The 18,225-nt window shown below is 40.1% G+C and overlaps 1 protein-coding gene and 1 long non-coding RNA gene across 2 annotated transcripts in view; both read left to right on the top strand.

Moving 5' to 3' along the window:
* Positions 1 to 18,225, top strand: part of KCNIP4 (potassium voltage-gated channel interacting protein 4) — a 1,312,996-nt gene that overhangs the window by 654,742 nt on the left and 640,029 nt on the right. The window lies entirely within an intron of this gene.
* LOC106991210 (uncharacterized) lies at positions 1,357 to 11,622 on the top strand. Its single transcript, XR_001434789.4, has 2 exons — positions 1,357 to 9,708; positions 11,411 to 11,622. It is a non-coding gene; the product is annotated as an uncharacterized LOC106991210 (long non-coding RNA).

Genomic DNA, 18,225 nt, shown 5'->3' with positions numbered 1-18,225 from the left:
ATATTTTGTTAATGCATGTATATTAGACATGATTTAATTACAAATAATTTTAGATATCACTAGGAGAAGCAGCTTTAACCACAAATATGAGCTTTATTCTTTTGTACTGTTCAGTCAGACCACTGCTACTGTAACTCATCATGTTTTTTCTTTACTGAAAACTTCTAAAATTCTAGTTATTCTAATAATACTCTCTTATATATTGTTTCCATTCATCACCCTAAGCTCAGCAGGTACCGCTACCCCAATCAAAGTGGACCTTACAGATTCTCATACTGGCAGTAAAGGAGCCTGGATTCACACTCACATCTTTCTGCATTCAAATCTGGCCTTCTTTACAACACCCAGGCTGACCAGTTTGAAATGGCATTTTATCTCAGCCCCGGAGGAGGTGTTTAGGGTTAAAAATGTTTTGATTTCAGAATCTCTGCTAGTTACAAACAAAAGCTACAAGCCTGCTTGTATATAGCGTCTTTGGGGACTTGCTGGCATTTTTGCTATCTCAGATCAAATGTAGCAGACATCGAAAGATGTCAGGATTGTGAATGTTCCCAGTAGACTTGGTGTTTGCAAGCGAGTAACAGCCTTGACTTTGCATATGTAGACTTAAAATTTTCCTGACAGGTGAAATGTAGTTCTGCATCTTCTTTTGAAATGAATTCCTACAGAGGTGCATTTTCACTACTCCAAGCTCCTCCTGGAGCCCAGTATTTTCATGATGTGTCTAGTTTCTCAAACAGTTGCCCTGGTTGGGGGATGATATTTGTATGTGTGTTTTCTCTGAGGAATGACTGAGATAAAGTCAACTGGAACCATCTTTCTGCTCTCTCTAATTCTCATCCCCCCACCCTCGGGCAAATACCAGGGACAGTGGAATTGGGACTGATCTTTTTCCCCTCTTCACCTCTAGACTTAAGGCTTATGTATTGGAGAGCAAAAGTGGGATTTTCCTCAACCTCAAGATAAAATCAGTCTTTTGCTGTTCAAGGGCTAGCTATGTAACATACCTTATATCACTTTTCTTGAGCTATCCAGCCCATGTACTTTCTACACTGTCTCTCATTGTAGTGCCCTGGCCATGACCCTCAGAAGCTTGAGCTCTCAAACCTCAGGGAGTTCCTTGTTTTCCCTCTGGCTTTGCTTTCCCTCCTAAAGACAAGACTACAAGGGAGATTTCCATATGAGGTAGACACAGTTGCATGAAAGGCTGAAATATGGAAGGACTCATGATAATTGCATTGCAATGCAGCATCCCCTGCCAGTTGTGAGCTAGAGTGCTTTAACATGTTGAGACGGGGGGGGGGGGGGGGGGGGGGGGGGGGGGGGGGGAGGGTGCTGCTGCTGCTAAGTCGCTTCAGTCGCGTCCAACTCTGTGTGACCCCATACATGGCAGCCCACCAGGCTCTGTCATCCCTGGGATTCTCCAGGTAAGAACACTGGATTGGGTTGCCATGTCCTTTTGCAATGCATGAAAGAGAAAAGTGAAAGGGAAGTCACTCAGTCGTGCCCAACTCTTAGCAACCCCATGGACTGCAGCCTACCAGGCTCCTCCATCCATGGGATTTTCCAGGCAAGAGTACTGGAGTGGGGTGCCATTGCCTTCTCCAAGAATGGGGTGACTCTTTGCCAAACCAACCATGTTCCTTCTTTGTCACCTCTGCATTAGCCGGTTGAGCATAAAGTATCCACCAACAGCATTCAAACCTTGTACTTTGAAGGTGCATTTAAGCATTAAGAGAGATGGTTACTACATTTCTCTTGCTATGTGTGGAAAATTCAATTCCTAAGCTTCAAATTTATTGCTTATATCAAAGGACTGTCTATTCATGATAGAATGGTCAAGCAACCTTTGAGAATACAAATATAGTTAGGTATTTTACACCAGACAATCACTGAGGCTAGGCTCTGACAGAATGGTCAACATGAGAAAACTAATAACAGGATAATCTGCATAAAAATTAACATCTGTAATTTCAGATATTTCAGAATGTGGGTCTTCTTGAGTTTGATGGATATGAGCTAGTTAAAACTGAGGTATGAATATTTCCTTAATGAACACAAATACATTATCCAGATCTCAGGCTTCAAATTATTGCTAATCTGAATAATTTATATTCTGAAGGTGTTTTAGATAAATGTTCACTGCCAAGGTTAATAACACCAACAGAAACAGAATAAATAGCTGTTGGGTGAAAGAACAAAATAGAGTAAGAAACAAATTGCAGATCGTTTCAAATCAGTTCTAAATATGATTGAGAAAATATAACTGCTTGAGGAAAGGTTTTAATTTTTCTCAATATAATGTAGAAAATAAAGATAGTATTTATTGATGTATTTGAACTTTAGAGAGAGTCATGATAGTTCTTGGCCCCAAGCACTTGAACTTTCCCCTGTTGCTCACCGTAAAGTCCAAACCCTTAGGAGAACAGTTCTTTCTCCTTTGGTACAAACTACCTTCCAGCTCCCTTCCATCCTGGCACTTCTGCCAAATTCAGTATATAATTAATTACCCACCATCTTATTTTGCTGTGCTATCTTACATCCATTCACAGTGTCCTTTCCTGACTTGGTCCTTTGCAAAAGCCTCACACCCTCAAAGTCCAACACACACATTTTTCCCACCTCCCAAGATAAATGCCCCGACCAATAGCACTCTTCATACTATAAGATCATCTACCTTTTATTTATATGATTCTCATTGTCTAATGTTATTTAATTCAACTAAAATTTTTTAAAATTTATTTGTATTGAAGGATAATTGCTTTACAGTATCGTGTTGGTTTTTGCCATGTATCAACTTATGGCAGAAAGTGAAGAGGAACTAAAAAGCCTCTTGATGAAAGTGAAAGAGAAGAGTGAAAAAGTTGGCTTAAAGCTCAACATTCAGAAAACAAAGATCATGGCATCTGGTCCCATCACTTCATGGGAAATAGATGGGCAAACAGTGACAGACTTTATTTTGGGGGGCTCCAAAATCACTGCAGATGGTGATTGCAGCCATGACATTAAAAGACGCTTACTCCTTGGAAGAAAAGTTATGATGAACCTAGATAGCATATTCAAAAGCAGAGACATTACTTTGCCAACAAAGGTCCGTCTAGTCAAGGCCATGATTTTTACAGTGGTCATGTATGGATGTGAAAGTTGGACTGTGAAGAAAGCTGAGCGCTGAAGAATTGATGCTTTTAAACTGTGGTGTTGGAGAAGACTCTTGAGAGTGCCTTGGATTGCAAGGAGATGCAACCAGTCCAAAACCACTCACATCTCATCAGGTATCTAGTCTCTGGTCTCAAAATGATGGCCAGCAGGAGAGTACTTTGAGCCATGAGTATTTACTTTCTGATTTGGGAAATCAGTGTAACAGCATTTAGGGTCTCTGTAACTATATTCTTGCTGCTGCTGCTGCTGCTGCTGCTGCTGCTAAGTCGCTTCAGTCATGTCCGACTCTGTGCGACCCCATAGACGGCAGCCACCAGGCTCCCCCATCCCTGGGATTCTCCAGGCAAGAACACAGGAGTGGGTTGCCATTTCCTTCTCCAATGCATGAAAGTGAAAAGTGAAAGTGAAGTCGCTATATCCTTACAGGTTCCTAAATAATAAGGAGAAAGAATGGAGACAATTCCTAATTATGCACTTCCACTCCCAAAGAAAACATTTTACCTCAGCCCTCAGGTGAGAGACAGGACTACCTCAAGTTTGATCCCTCTGTGCTCTTTCTGTTCACATTGAGAGTGATGATAGTCAAAGCCATCACCTTTGAATTGCAAAGACCAGAAAGTACATATCAAAAAATCAGTAATGATGTTTTACAGCACAGCTTGCAACCAAGAATTTGAAAAGTTCAATTTTCTCATTTCCAGAAGAGCTATATAACTTGTAAGCATAATGTGGATTTTTATTTTACAGATGAAAAATGTAGGCACCTGGTGAATTTCCTAATGCTAGTGCTGTTGGTGATAAAAGCAGGGTGATAAACACTCCTGGTTCACTGTAGATACATTTATCCTAAAAAGTCAGGCCCCACATGGCTAGAGCAAGGCTTGAGAAGCACTGTTTTTATTCACAGTTGTGGGGAGTTTGGACCAGAAAGTAAGCCTGACATAATGATCAGGAGAGGGCTCAGAGCTACAACTTGAGTGTTTCCAACTGGGTAGGAAATGGATTAGGGAAGGCTGCAGGGATGGGACAGTCTTCAGAGTGTAACACTCAAGGATCAGAGGGACTGGAAACATGAGTATAAGAGGAGAAAATATGGAATCAGATGGACAAGCATCGAAATAAGGGCTTCACCACTCACTAGCTAGTAAGCAAGTTCTCACCAACTACTGTGTGGTCTAGAGCAAGTTGCTTAACTTCTCTTGCTGCTGCTGCTGCTAACTTGCTTCAGTCGTGTCTGACTCTGTGCAACCCCATAGACGGCAGCCCACCAGGTTCCCTCGTCCCTGAGATTCTCCAGGCAAGAACACTGGAGTGGGTTGCCATTTCCTTCTCCAATGCATGAAAGTGAAAAGTGAAAATGAAGTCGCTCAGTCGTGTCTGACTCTAGCGACACCATGGACTGCAGCCTACCAGGATCCTCCGTCCATGGGATTTTCCAGGCAAAAGTACTGGAGTGGGGTGCCATTAACTTCTCTTAGCCTCTATTTAATTTTCAAAAAGCAGATGAAAAAAGAAAGAGAACCAATGTCAAAGAACCAAAGAGCAACTAAGAAGATTCAGTGAGATTTCACACACACACATATATAGTGTTTAGCACTTCAGCTCAATAAATGCTGGCTGTTATTACTATTACTGATTACAGTAAAGTAGGTGAGGGTGAATAACAGATACAAGAATTCTTTCTTACACTTTCTTATACATTTTACTTGTTCATATAGTTCATTCTTTAACCCTTTTGTGATTTTTAGAACATGAATCACTTACAAGTGGGAAAAAAGGAAAGAAAAGTAGAATAACACAATTCAAGAGACTTCAGTGTTTGAGGTCACAGCCACTTTAAAAGCTGTACTTAGTTCTTTCGATAAAGTAAACTTTGGTGCAATTCCAACTCAAATCTTTTTAGGAGCCAGACCATAAAAAGAGTTAACATTTTCGAATATTAACTGTCTTATTGGCCCTCTCTGGGTAAAGTCCTCTGTAGGATGGTTTGTAGATGCAAATTTCAGGGAGCAGACAAGAGTAATGACTAACACTTCTTGAGCATCTTTACATGCCAGATAATGTTTGAGACATTTTTAAGGAGCACTGCACCCAGTCCTACCTACATGCAACTGAAGCCAGGACTGTTATACTAATTTTATAGATGGAGAAACTGGAGCATTCAAAAGTGAGTGAAACAGCTAACCAGTACTGGAGGAAGGCTGCTAACTACGACATCTGACTCAAGCGTCTTTGACTTCAACATTAAGCTTTCCCTTCTTCCTGTCCAAAGTATCCAGGAGAAACACGGAAATGAGTAATTTAGTAAGTGTGAACTGCAGAGTATACATCTCCCTAAAGCAACTAAGTAAGATGAGGAGGACGATGAAGAAGAAAGCTGTGATAGCCAAGAAAAACCTACCTTTGAGCCAGTTTCCACCTCTGGGCTGCCGAGGTCCAGCAATGGATGCTGATTTAAAGCAAAATTTAAAAGATTTACGGACTTGAAACTTGAGAATGATCCTGGAGAATACTGAAACTTGGCCCTCGACTTGAGAGAATGTGAGGATAATTGCTTTTTTCTTTTTAACCAAAGCCTTATAGGCAGAGACTCATAATTTCAATTCAAAAATTCTGATTCATTTTTAGACTGCTTCACATACATTTATATGATTAACAATATTATTTTGACTATATTTTTAACATAGAAAGGAAATGGGGTTTATACTGTGAGGAATTTTTAGAAACAGCTATCTTCTTTTTCTTAAAGGCTGTGATGGAAAACACAACAAAGTACATGGAGAGGGTTCATTGTTAAGGAAATCCATTAGTTTAGAATGTATTCTTGTACTTTTGAAAGGTAATTATGCACTGACTAGGAATATTTTCTGGACCAAAATAAAAAAACCACACAAACAAAAAAACTAACAAAATTTTCTTCATAGCATGTCAATTCTTCAAAAAGAAGTCCTCAAGAAAACAAAATACCAAAGTCAATATTTAATAGATAAGCCTTTTCACATCCCTTTTTGAAACCAGGTGAGACATAAATTTATTATGAAACTGTTCTAATTTTTGAATATACTCAGGATATAGAGTAATTAATCAAAATCATTTTATTGCTTATATTTTGTAGTAAAGTGAAATAAATATAAGATTGTGTTCAACAACTGTAAAGATTAGATATATTTTAATTCTAAATTCTGAAAAAAGAGAAGGTACTAAATGGTGAAGTAGAAGGACCTTGGATTTACCTCCTCTCATGAGCACAGCAAAATTACAACTGAACAACCATTGATTTTATACACACACACACACACACACATAGATACCTAGCAAAAAAGTGTGTGTGTAAAGGCACAAACCACAACAAAACAGTAGGAGAGACGCAGTTATATAATACATTTCCATATCAAATAGTCGGGTGACCCACAAACTGGAGAACAATTATATTGCAGAAGTTCGCCCATGGGGGGTGAGAGCTCTGACCCCCATGTCAAGCTCCGCAGCCTATGAGTCTGGCCTCAGGAGGGGAATCCCCCTGAGTATTTGGTTTTGAAGACCAGCAGGGCTTGACTTCAGGAGTTCCATAGGATGGGGCAATCGAGATTCCACTCTTGGAGGACGCACACAAGACCTTACACACACCAGCACCCAGAGCAAAAGCACTGACTCCATAGGTGCCTAAACCAGACTTACCTACTAGTCCCAGCACTGCTGGCCCCACTCACCACATGAAGCTCTGGTGAACACCACAACATAAGTTCACCCAGCCTGATCTATTTTCAACACCTTCTTCATAATAACTGATGAGAGAGGTCTGGATGGTCACCTGCTGTGGGCCAGCATTACATTAAGAACCTAAAATGTTTTGTTGAACTGGAGTGGTACTCAAGCACCTGGGACCCTTGGGCTGGCTGTCATCCACACCCACATCAAATCATGGCCAAAAGCATGAAGGGAAAGCATGACATAGTTGAAAAAGCCTTGATACACCAAGAAACAACAAGCGTGATATGTACACAGAGACACTTTGGATTCCTGCAGAATCATAGGTTATTGGTGGTAGTTCACACCGTCAGTGGGAAACTCACTGAACATGGTTTTGTAAACTTACATCTGCGGCGTGATCAAGTTGGAAAATATAGTGATTGGTAATGCTGAGAGTCGCAATTAGTCACAGGTAGGAGGAGTTCATCCTATGGGGCTATACCATAAATCAGTTCTTTACAATGTGCATGACAATCACTTGGGGCTCTTGTTACACCCTGGATTCTAACTCAACACATAGGAGGTGGGGCATGAGGCTCTGTATTTCTAACAAGCTTCCCTAACAGGCTGAAAGCCACTGATCCTTAGACTACACTTTGCCTAGCAAGCCCACAGACCTTGTTGACCCAGGTTCAAAATGGAAAAATGATAATAGTTGACTTACTTAGATCTAAGTCATGCGTGTAGCTGGCATTAGAAACTTCCAGCCAAGGTGCACGATTTTACCAGAAAAAAACAATCATTCATGGAGGAAGAACACCAAAACAGAATGCTCACTCTGAGTCTCAGAGCATGTGGGAGACAGAGCTGGAGGTTGAGGGGTCTGGAAACTCATACAGAAATCAAGAGAGGGAACAAATAGGCAGGAGTCATAGAAATAGCAACAACATTGTTCAACTGAATAACTAATCCATGTTTGAAAAGCAGAGAAGAAGGTAACCTGGGGTGTTTGAAGTCAGTCTGGGGAATGCCAGGCCCAGAACATTAGACTCACCTGCACAAAAAGGCAAACTTCAAGGTCCCCAACAAGGAGCAACGAAAGAAATCAGTGCAGGAAAACCAACTCTGTCACAAATGTCCAGATGGCAACCAAGCAGATTCCCAGATATGGGAAGTGAACTTACGTGCTCATCTTCAGCTTCCAGAAGGAACCTTAGCAAGGGAAGTCAGTGTCCTGGTCCCACAGGAAATAGCACATCCCTCAAGGAATCCAGGAAAGGACGATGTATGGGAGTTGGAAAACTCAGCAAAGGCTCAGCTCTGCTACCCACACCAAGTCGCCCTGTTACATTTACATCACATGACACGTACAGACCATGAACCAATGAAAGGCCTGTAATCCTGCCTACCTACAGGGTGCAAAATCAACACCTGTGAGTTAAGTGCCTCTAGCTGTGAACATATGCAATCAGTTCGAGGCACGAGGCACGCATCACTCTGGTAGAGCCCCGAGTCTCAAAGTGAGGTCCTAGATCAGCAGTATCAGCATCACCTGAGAACCTGTTAGCAAATTTAGATTCCCAGCCTCGCTTGCTCCCAAACTACCAATCACTCCTGTGGGGGTGGCACCTTGCAGCGTGTGTTCTAACAAGCCCTCCAGGTAATTCTGATGCAGGCTCACTGCAGTAGTTTATTGAAAGCTTGGTAAAGAGATAAGGCAGGTGTGGCAAAGGACAGTCATTATAAGCAGACTTGATAATTTGCTTTTAAAAGGGCTATATGGAAGGATAAAAGCCTGTTTACAGGGAGAGGAAACCCCAGTAGAGATTATGTAAAACAGTAATTAATAGAACATGCTCAGTGATCAATAATAACAACAAAAACAAAGTGGATGAATGTAAATTGTAGTAAAAAATACAAGTGGAAATTTAATAGCAGGCATTAACAATTTTTGCCTCTTCAGTTCAGTTCAGTTCAGTTCAGTGGCTTCTTATTTCACAGCAACATAAACGTGTCTACTGGTAAGGACACAATTAGGAATTTTCAATAATCTGTATGTCTCTTTCAAACATATTTCTCCAGCATGGTAATGGAGACAACCTTAGGCTGTTTGGCCAAGGTAGTCCTGTGGTATAAATACATTTAACAGAGTATCCAGAAAAATTGCTAAAAATACCAAACCCAAAATATATGTCTTCAGAAAGTCACATAGTACAGTAAATGAAGATAGGAATGTGTATGGCATGTTTTTTTTCAGATTCAAATTTTACTTCCCTGTTGACCTTATCAATATAGATAATCCCAGCACCACATATTTATCATCTCCCAAACAAATATTATTTCTACCTGCCTATAATTTTCTGTTCTTGTTCCCCTCCAAAAACTCCTGATTTTCCTTCTTCTGGTTCCTTATTTTAGAAATAATATCATTAACATCTATGTGTTGTCCCAGACTAGAAACATAGGCAACATATTTGATTCTTCTAATTATTTTGCCTGTTGCTCTTTTGGATTGATTTATTAACTCTTTTGTTTGTTTTAAATATTAAGGATACTAGCTCTTATCTGTGCTCGGAGAAGGCAATGGCAACCCACTCCAGTACTCTTGCCTGGAAAATCCCGTGATTGGAGGAGCCTGGTAGGCTGCAGTCCATGAGGTCATTAAGAGTCGGGCACGACTGAGTGACTTCACTTTCACTTTCATGCATTGGAGAAGGAAATGGCAACCCACTCCAGTACTCTTGCCTGGAGAATCCCAGGGACAGAGGAGCCTAGTGGGCTGCCGTCTATGGGGTCGCACAGAGTCAGACACTACTGAAGCGACTTAGCAGCAGCAGCAGCAGCTCTTATCTGTGCTAGGTAGGTGAGTATGTTTCCCAGTTTTTGTGCGTGTATTATAGCTGTTTTAAATTTTTATGTGTTCAAATCTATCAGTTTTATGTTTCTATATAATCATATTTATCAGTAATTTTCTTTATGGCATCTGGGTTTTATATCAAGTGTAGAAATACCCAGGCTATTTTATTCAGTAAACATAATCACAGGCCTTGGACTGAAGAACTTTTCAAAAACTTGTTAAGATACTTGAAACTTGAATTCTGAAACTATTTTTGCTGCAGAAAACAAGATAATTGCAAGATATAAATAACTAAATGTTTAACTGGTATTTACAAATATGATATAATATCAGCTTCATTAATTACTCAATTTAACATTCAGAAATGTATTTTAAAAAGATACATCCATACTTTGCTATATCCTACCTGAATTTCAGTGACTCTTATTTCATCCATTTAAATTCCTTCTGACTTTAGCTAATTTCAAGCCTCCTTCCCTGGAAGCTCAGATGGTAAAGAATCTGCCTGCAGTGCAGGAGATCTGGGTTTGACCCCTGGGTCAGGAAGATCCCCTGGAGAAGGAGGGAATGGTTATGCACTCCAATATTCTTGCCTGGAGAATTGCATGGACAGAGGAACCTGGTGGGCTACAGTACATGGGGTCTCAAAGAGTCAGACAGGACTGAGCGACTAAGCACACAAAACAGGTTTCCCCAACCTCCAGGATCTAATGCCTGATAATCTAAGGTAGAGCTGGTGTGTTAATAGAAATAATGTCGTCACAGTAATGTAATATGCTTGAATCATACCAAAGCCATAGCCACCACACCAGTCCATGGAAAATTGTCTTCCTTGAAACCAGTCCCTGGTGCCAAAAAGATGGGGACCTCTGTGACCTAAAGGACCACCACAGCCTCCTAACTGGTTTACCTGCCATAAATTTCTAGGTTTTTAAGTCTAGAATTTTCATCTTAAAACAGAGGTCAAATTATGTTATCGCCTTCCTCATAAATGTCAAACTTCTTAGAATGGCTGTCAGGGCTTTGTATTTCAAGGCTTAAATCCAGCCTCTCTGCTTTTGACTCTCTGTATTGCTTCTCTGAGCCAGGAGACAATTCTTTCAGCATTCCATCTGCTCCCCTGCAGCTGTTACTGTTTCCTCACTCTGCAGTGCCTTTGCCTTCTCAGTTTACCTGGAATTGTATGGGATCCTCAAAGCTCAGCTTACATACCACCTACTTGTAGTGTTTTTCCTGATCCGTCAACTTCCTCTTCCTCCTCCCCAAACCCAAACACCTTGTAGGTGTCTGTGTGTGTGTGTGTCCACCTGCCATGGTGTTTATTCATCCTTCTAAGTTCCTCCGAGCAGGAATCTTATCTGTACCCTTGATAGGACTGATATGGTATGTATCAACAAAATGCCCATTGAATCAAACTCCTTAAAAAATTAATTCTGAAGAAATATCAGTTTAAATTTTGAGACAGAGGTTACCAGAGTAGGGCTCAATAAATATTTTTAAATGAGTGGATGGATGGTTGAATGAGTGAATGAATCTATAATGCAAACTGTTTGCAAATTGGTGTTCCTGTATAAATTAGGTTATGAATTAAATCTGAGCCTTTTTTGCAGAATTAAATCTCACTGTCTTTATTTTCTTGATAACTCAGTGTTGGTGACTGGTAGAAGAATGACTAATTTTCCAACGTTTATCCCTTCATCTAAGGTAAATTGCGTGAAACAGAAGTGATTCATTCATCTGATTTCATCATGGTATCCTTCAGGAAATGTTTGAACCCCAGGACCAGTTTGATTGCCAAGAACCCCAGGACCAATTTGATTGCCAAGAACACTGTTTCATAGTATGTCTATATATGTGTGTGTCAGCAGCTGATGATGTTGTTAAAAATCACAAGAATAAATTTATATCTCTGGAAACAGTCTCTGCAGATGTTTCACAGGTCAATTTCCTTCAACACAATGGACTCTTTAAAGGGTCTTGAATGTTTACAGTGGTATTTTATATGCTTTCCTTATTTATTTTTTATTATCTGAAGAGAGAGCCAGGGCACAGTGTTTGCAGAATAATAATTCTCCTGAAAAGTTTATAAATACTTATGCTCTCTCTGGGGGCTTCCCAGGTCGAACCAGGGGTAAAGAATCCGCCTGCCAAAGCAGAAGCTATAAGAGACATAGGTTCAGTCCCTGAGATTGGGAAGATTCCCTGAAGGAGGACAAGGAAACCCACTCCAGTATTCTTGCCAGGAGAATCCCCTGGACTGAGGAGCCTAGTTGGCTACAGTCCGTAGGATCTCAAAGAGTCGGACATGACTGAAGCGACTGAGCGTACAAACACAACAGTATGCCTTCTCTGACCTTAATTTGTTCACCTTATCTGTAGTGATTAAGATTATCACATGCCCACCTTTAAGAAAATAGAATAAAAAGTGCTTTTCGAACTCACACCTAAAGGCAAAGCAATTTATGTTAATTTGCATTGCTGCTTAACAAAGTACCATACCGTGGAGGCTTTAAACAGAAATGCATTGTCTCACAGCTCTGGAGGCTGGAAGTCTGAGATCAGAGTGTCAGCAGGGTTGGCTCCTTGGTGGGCTGTGAGGGAGAATCTGTTCCATGCCTCTTCCCTGGCTGGTAGTTCACTGGCAATATTTAACTGTACTAGCTTTATAGATGCATCACCACAATTTTTTAATTTTTCCTCACATGTCGTTCTCCCTATATGTGCCTCTGTGTCCAAATTTCCCCTTTTTATGAAGTGCCCATGGGCTTCCCAGGTGGTGCTAGTGGTAAAGAGTATGCCTGTTAATGCAGGAGATGTGGGTTCCATCCCTGGGTCAGGAAGATCCCCCAGAGAAGGAAAAGGCAACCCACTCCAGTTCTGCCTGGAAAATCCCATGGACAGAGGTGCCTGACGGGCTATAGTCAATGGAGTCGTAAAGAGTTGGACACGACTGAACACACACACACAACACACCTGATACACACACCCCAGTCATAATGGATTAAAGCTCACCCTAATACCTTCATCTTAACTTGATTACTTATATAAAATTCCTATCTTCCCATGATCTTCCACAGTCAAAGATCATGCCCAGACAATACTTGCCACTTATATAATGTGGTCAGTGTTGCAGACTTAATACTGATATTAAAACTGCGGAGGTTCAAAAATTCAAAAAAAAATTCCTATCTTCAAATAAAGTCACATTCTGAGGTATTAGATGGTAGAACTTCAACACGTCTTTTTTGGAAAAGACACAATTTCTCTTAATACACCCTTTAAAGGGAAATGCCTCAGGATATTACAAAAAGAACAATGCTTATCATATACCAGGCACTTTAGGTTATTATATTCAATCCTTTGACAACCTGATAAGGTAGCAGTCATCTCCATTTCAACAAATAAGAAATGTGGAGTTGAGAAAGATAAAATAATTAGGGTAAACACACCCACTAGTGAAGGACCAAGATTCAAATCCAGGCTGAAAATCTATGTGCTTTTATGCTACCCTGTCTTTACAGAATATAGCCCACATGAGCAAGGCTTTTCACATAATAATTCACTGTTATACTTCCAGCACTTAAAATAGTGCCCGGGACAGAGTTCATTCGCAAATAAACATTTGTTGAGCAAGTAAATAAGAAAAGTTAACTGACTTATTCACAAGTGTTTTCCTCATTGTAAGATGGAAGGAAGGTGAGGGTTCTGATGCTTGTACAGTAATGGAAACCTGTCTAATATGTGGCCTTCCCACAAAATGAAAAATGTCATCATGTACCATCATCAATCAGTTCCAAATGTAGAGAGTTTCTATTTTCTATAAGACCCTCAATCACTGGCTCCTATCAGAAGAGATGTATATAATATATTATATTTTAAAATACACACACAGGCACACACACTTTATGATGGAAATATAGCCTTTACCAGATATGTGATCCTCACATGCTACAAAAATCCAGCCAGGCAATCATGGTTTCGTGCTCAGGCTATTTCAGAGAGCTTGTGTATCACATACATGAATATCACTTTGAAACAGAGAACCAATAGTAAGTGTCTGCTCTTGAATTTAATTGGCATAATTTCCTTGTCCAGTGATGAGTGGATTGGAAAAAATGCAAAACAAGGTCAAACTCACCTTGAAGATAGAGCAAGTTGCTATAAATATGAAAATAATAAAACATTTTTTTAGTCTGAGATGGATTTTAATGATATGAAAATTAAAATATATTAATCATATTGAAAAACTGAAGCCAATATCTGGTAGACTTTAAGAGAAATATTTTAAGAAAAATCATTGGATAAAAGAGCTGGCAATAATATAAACATTATAAATATGTCTATGGAAATGCTTTGTAGCAGTAATAATGAAGTTGAGAATGAAAGAATGAATATGAGAAGGTAGGATTTACTTTTCTTTTTGTGGTCCAGATTTTAAGTGCTATTTTTTTATTAAAATATAACTGCTTTACAATATTGTATTAGTTTCTGCAGTTCAATGAAGTGAATACAAAATATGTATACATGTATCTCCTCCCTCTTGAATCTCCCTTCCACAAACCCATTCCCCCACCCCATCTAGGTGGCCACCCAGTTGCTCCCTGTGCTACGCAACAGGCTCCCACTAGCTTTCTATTTTACATATGGAAACAGTATGGAGGTTTCTCAAAAAACTAAAAACAAAACTACCATGTGACCCAGCAATCCCATGACTGGACCTATATCATGAGAAAGCTATAATTCAAAAAGACCTCAATGTTCAGGCTTCCCTGGTGGCTCAGATGGTAAAGAATCTGCCTGAAATGTGGGAGACTTGGGTTTGATCCCTGGGTTGAGAAGATTCCCCTGGAGGAGGGCATGACAACCCACTCTGGTATTTTTGCCTGGAGAATCCCCAGGAACAGAGGAGCCTGCGGGCTATGGTCTATGGGGTTGCAAAGAGATGGACATGACTGAGCAATTCACTTCAGCACAGTTCACAATAGACAGGACATGGAAGAAATGTAAGTGTCCATCAATAGATGAATGAATAAAGTAGATGTGGCATGGTGCATATATACAATGGAATATTACTTAGTCATAAAAAAGAAATGAAGTTAGGTCATTTTTAGAGATGAGGAGTTACTTTTATTTTTTTAGAAAAATGTATTTATATTTTTATTTTGACTGTGCTGGGTCTTTCTTGCTGGGCTTAAGCTTTCTCTACTTGCAGCAATCTGGGGGCATTCCTTATTGCAGAGAATGGGGCTCTAGGTGCCTGGGTTTCAGTAGTTGTGGCACACAGGCTTGGTTGTGGACCACCAAGTAAGTTGGAGGGGTTACTTTTCTTAATGATCCTAGTGGGAATCATGTCTGGTATTACTTTTGCTGGCACACTTTATTCAGATACAAAGTTACTTTTTTTTTTTTTTTTTCCATTTGAAGTTATTTTGTAAAGAAGTTTTTGTTCAGTCACTCAGTCATGATCCTCTCTTTCAGAATCCATGTATCGCAGCTTGCCAGGATTCCCTGTCCTTCACCATCTCCCAGCGTCTGCTGAAACTCATGTCCATTGATTTGCTGATGCCATCCAACCATCTCATGCACTGTCCTCCCCTTCTCCTCCTGCCTTCAATCTTTCCCAGCATTGGAGTCTCTGCTAATGAGTCCTCTTCACATCAGGTGGCCAAAGTATTGGAGCTTCAACTTCAGGATCAGTCCTTTCAGTGAATACTCAGGGTTGATTTACTTCAGGAATGACTGGTTTGATCTCTTTGCAGTTCAAGGGACTCTCAAGAGTCTTCTCCAACAGCACAGTTCAAAAGCATGAATTCTTTGGCCTCAGCCTTTATGGTCCAACTCTCACATCCATACATGGCTACTGGAAAACACATAGCTTTGAGTATACAAACCTTTGTTGACAAAGTAATGTCTCTGATTTTTAATATGCTGTCCAGGTATAGCTTTTCTTCCAAGGAGCAAATATCTTTTAATTTCATGGCTGCAGTCACCATTTGCAGTGATTTTGGAGCCCAAGAAAATAGAGTCTGTCATTGTTTCCTTTGTTTCCCCACCTATTTGCCATGAAGTGATGGGACCAAATGCCATGATCTTCATTTTTTGAATGTTGAATTTTGAGCCAGCTTTTTCACTCTCCTCTTTCACCTTCATCAGGAGGCTCTTTAGTTCCTCCTCACTTTCTGCCATAAGGGTGGTATCATATGGTGGTATGCATATCTGAGGTTATTGATATTTCTCCTGGCAATCTTTGAGTCCAGCTTGTGCTTCATTGAGCCTGGTATTTCACATGATGCACTCTGTATATAAGTTCAATAATCAGGATGACAATATACAGCTTTGACATACTCCTTTCCCAGTCTGCAACCAGCTCTTTCTTCCATGTCCAGTTCTAACTGTTGCTTCTTGACCAGCATACAGGTTTCAGGAGACAGGTACAGTGGTCTAGAATTCTTACCTCTTTAAGAATTTCCCACAGTTTGTTGTGATCCACAGAGTCAAAGTCTTTAGCATAGTCAACAAAGCAGAAGTAATTTTTTTTTAATTCCCTTGTTCTTTTGTGTGATCCAACAGATGTTGGCAATTTGATCTCTGATTCCTCTGCCTTTTCTACATCCCTCTTGTACATCTGGATATTACTGGTACACGTCCTGTTGAAGCCTATCTTGAAGGAATTTGTGCATAACCTTGCTAGCGTATGAGGCCAATATTTAAATGAAATCATTAGAGTTAATATACTTGTTGGTAGGGTTGGCATAACAAAATACCACAGACTGGGTGGCTTAACCACTTTATCACAGTCTGGAGGCAAGAAAAGGTCAAGGTCAAAGTCAAGTTCAAGATGTCAGGTATCAGCAAATTTGATTTCTTCTGAGGTCTCTTTCCTAGAATGGCAGATGACTCTCTCTTTGCTGTGTCCTCACATGGTCCTTCCCCTGTGCTTGTATGTGTCTGTGTCCTAATCTCCTTCTCTTTTAAGGGCATCAGTCATACTGAATTAGGGCCAACAATATCCATATACCCTCAATAAATAAAGGTAAAATTACCTCTCTAAAGCCTCTGTCTCCAAATGCAATCACACCCTGAGGTACTGGGAGTGAAGATTTCAAAATAAGAATTTGAGGATCCTCGAAATTTAGCCCATAACAATTAAGATGACATTCCATTTTAATTCGCCAGGACAGTCTTCCTTTATGCCTGTTGTCTCAGTGTAATTTTCATTCATTTCCTGTCTTACTCAAAAGCTTTCTGCTTTGTGTGGTAAATTACATGACTCTTTTACCTATAGTCAAAATAATCTTGGAAAATCCTTTGAAATCACTTGTAAAACATAGTGCGCATATGCTATTTTTTCAGTGGTTGCTCCACAACCAGATTTCCTTGCATTAAAATATATCACTGTTTCTTCATTGGGTCATGTTGTATGAAAATGCTTGTTGTTAAATACTAGCTATATATGTAATATGGCAATATGCACTCACTCTAAAAGGCATGAAGCTGACAGAGAAAGTGTGAATTCATTTCTCTCACGTTACGAACATTTAGGGACTATCGTTAACGCATTGTGATGAAGTGGCATTGCCTCAGCTGGAGGGTTTAGAAGTCATCTCAAAGAGGAAGAGACTTTAATCCCTTCACTTCAGGGAAAGTAACTGATAAAGATTGATGAGGGTGAAAGACGAGAGTGAAAAAGCTGGCTCAAAACTCAACATTCAAAAAACTAAGATCATGGCATCTGGTCCCCTCATTTCATGGCAAATAGATGGGGAAAAGTGGAAACAGTGATATATTTTATTTTCTTGGGCTACAAAATCATTGCAGATAGTGACTGCAGCCAGGAAATTAAGGGCTGCTTGCCTCTGGGAACCAGTCTGTTGTTCTGTGTCCAGTTCTAACTGTTGTTTCTTGACCTGCATGTGGATTTCTCAAGAGGCAGGTCAGGTGATCTGGTATTCCCATCTCTTTCAGAATTTTCCACAGTTTGTTATGATCCACACAGTCAAAGGCTTTGGCATAGTCAATAAGGCAGAAATAGATGTTTTTCTGGAACTCTCTTGCTTTTTCGATGATCCAGCGGATGTTGGCAATTTGATCTCTGGTTCCTCTGCCTTTTCTAAAACCAGCTTGAACATCAGGAAGTTCACGGTTCACATATTGCTGAAGCATGGCTTGGAGAATTTTGAGCATTACTTTGCTAGGATGTGAGATGAGTGCAATTGTGCAATAGTTTGAGTATTCTTTGGCAGTGCCTTTCTTTGGGATTGGAATGAAAACTGCCCTTTTCCAGTCCTGTGGCCACTGCTGACTTTTCCAAATTTGCTGGCATACTGAGTGCAGCATTTTCACAGTATCGTCTTTTAGGATTTGAAACAGCTCAACTGGAATTCCATCACCTCCACTAGCTTTGTTCATAGTGATGCTTCCTAAGGCCCACTGAACTTCACATTCCAGGATGTCTGGCACTAGGTGAGTGATCACACCATCATGATTATCTGGGTCATGAAGATCTTTTCTTTATAGTT

Source organism: Ovis aries, chromosome 6, assembly GCF_016772045.2.
Source record: "Ovis aries strain OAR_USU_Benz2616 breed Rambouillet chromosome 6, ARS-UI_Ramb_v3.0, whole genome shotgun sequence".
Classification (NCBI taxonomy): Eukaryota; Metazoa; Chordata; class Mammalia; order Artiodactyla; family Bovidae; genus Ovis; species Ovis aries.
This window is presented reverse-complemented; position numbering and strand designations above follow the sequence as displayed.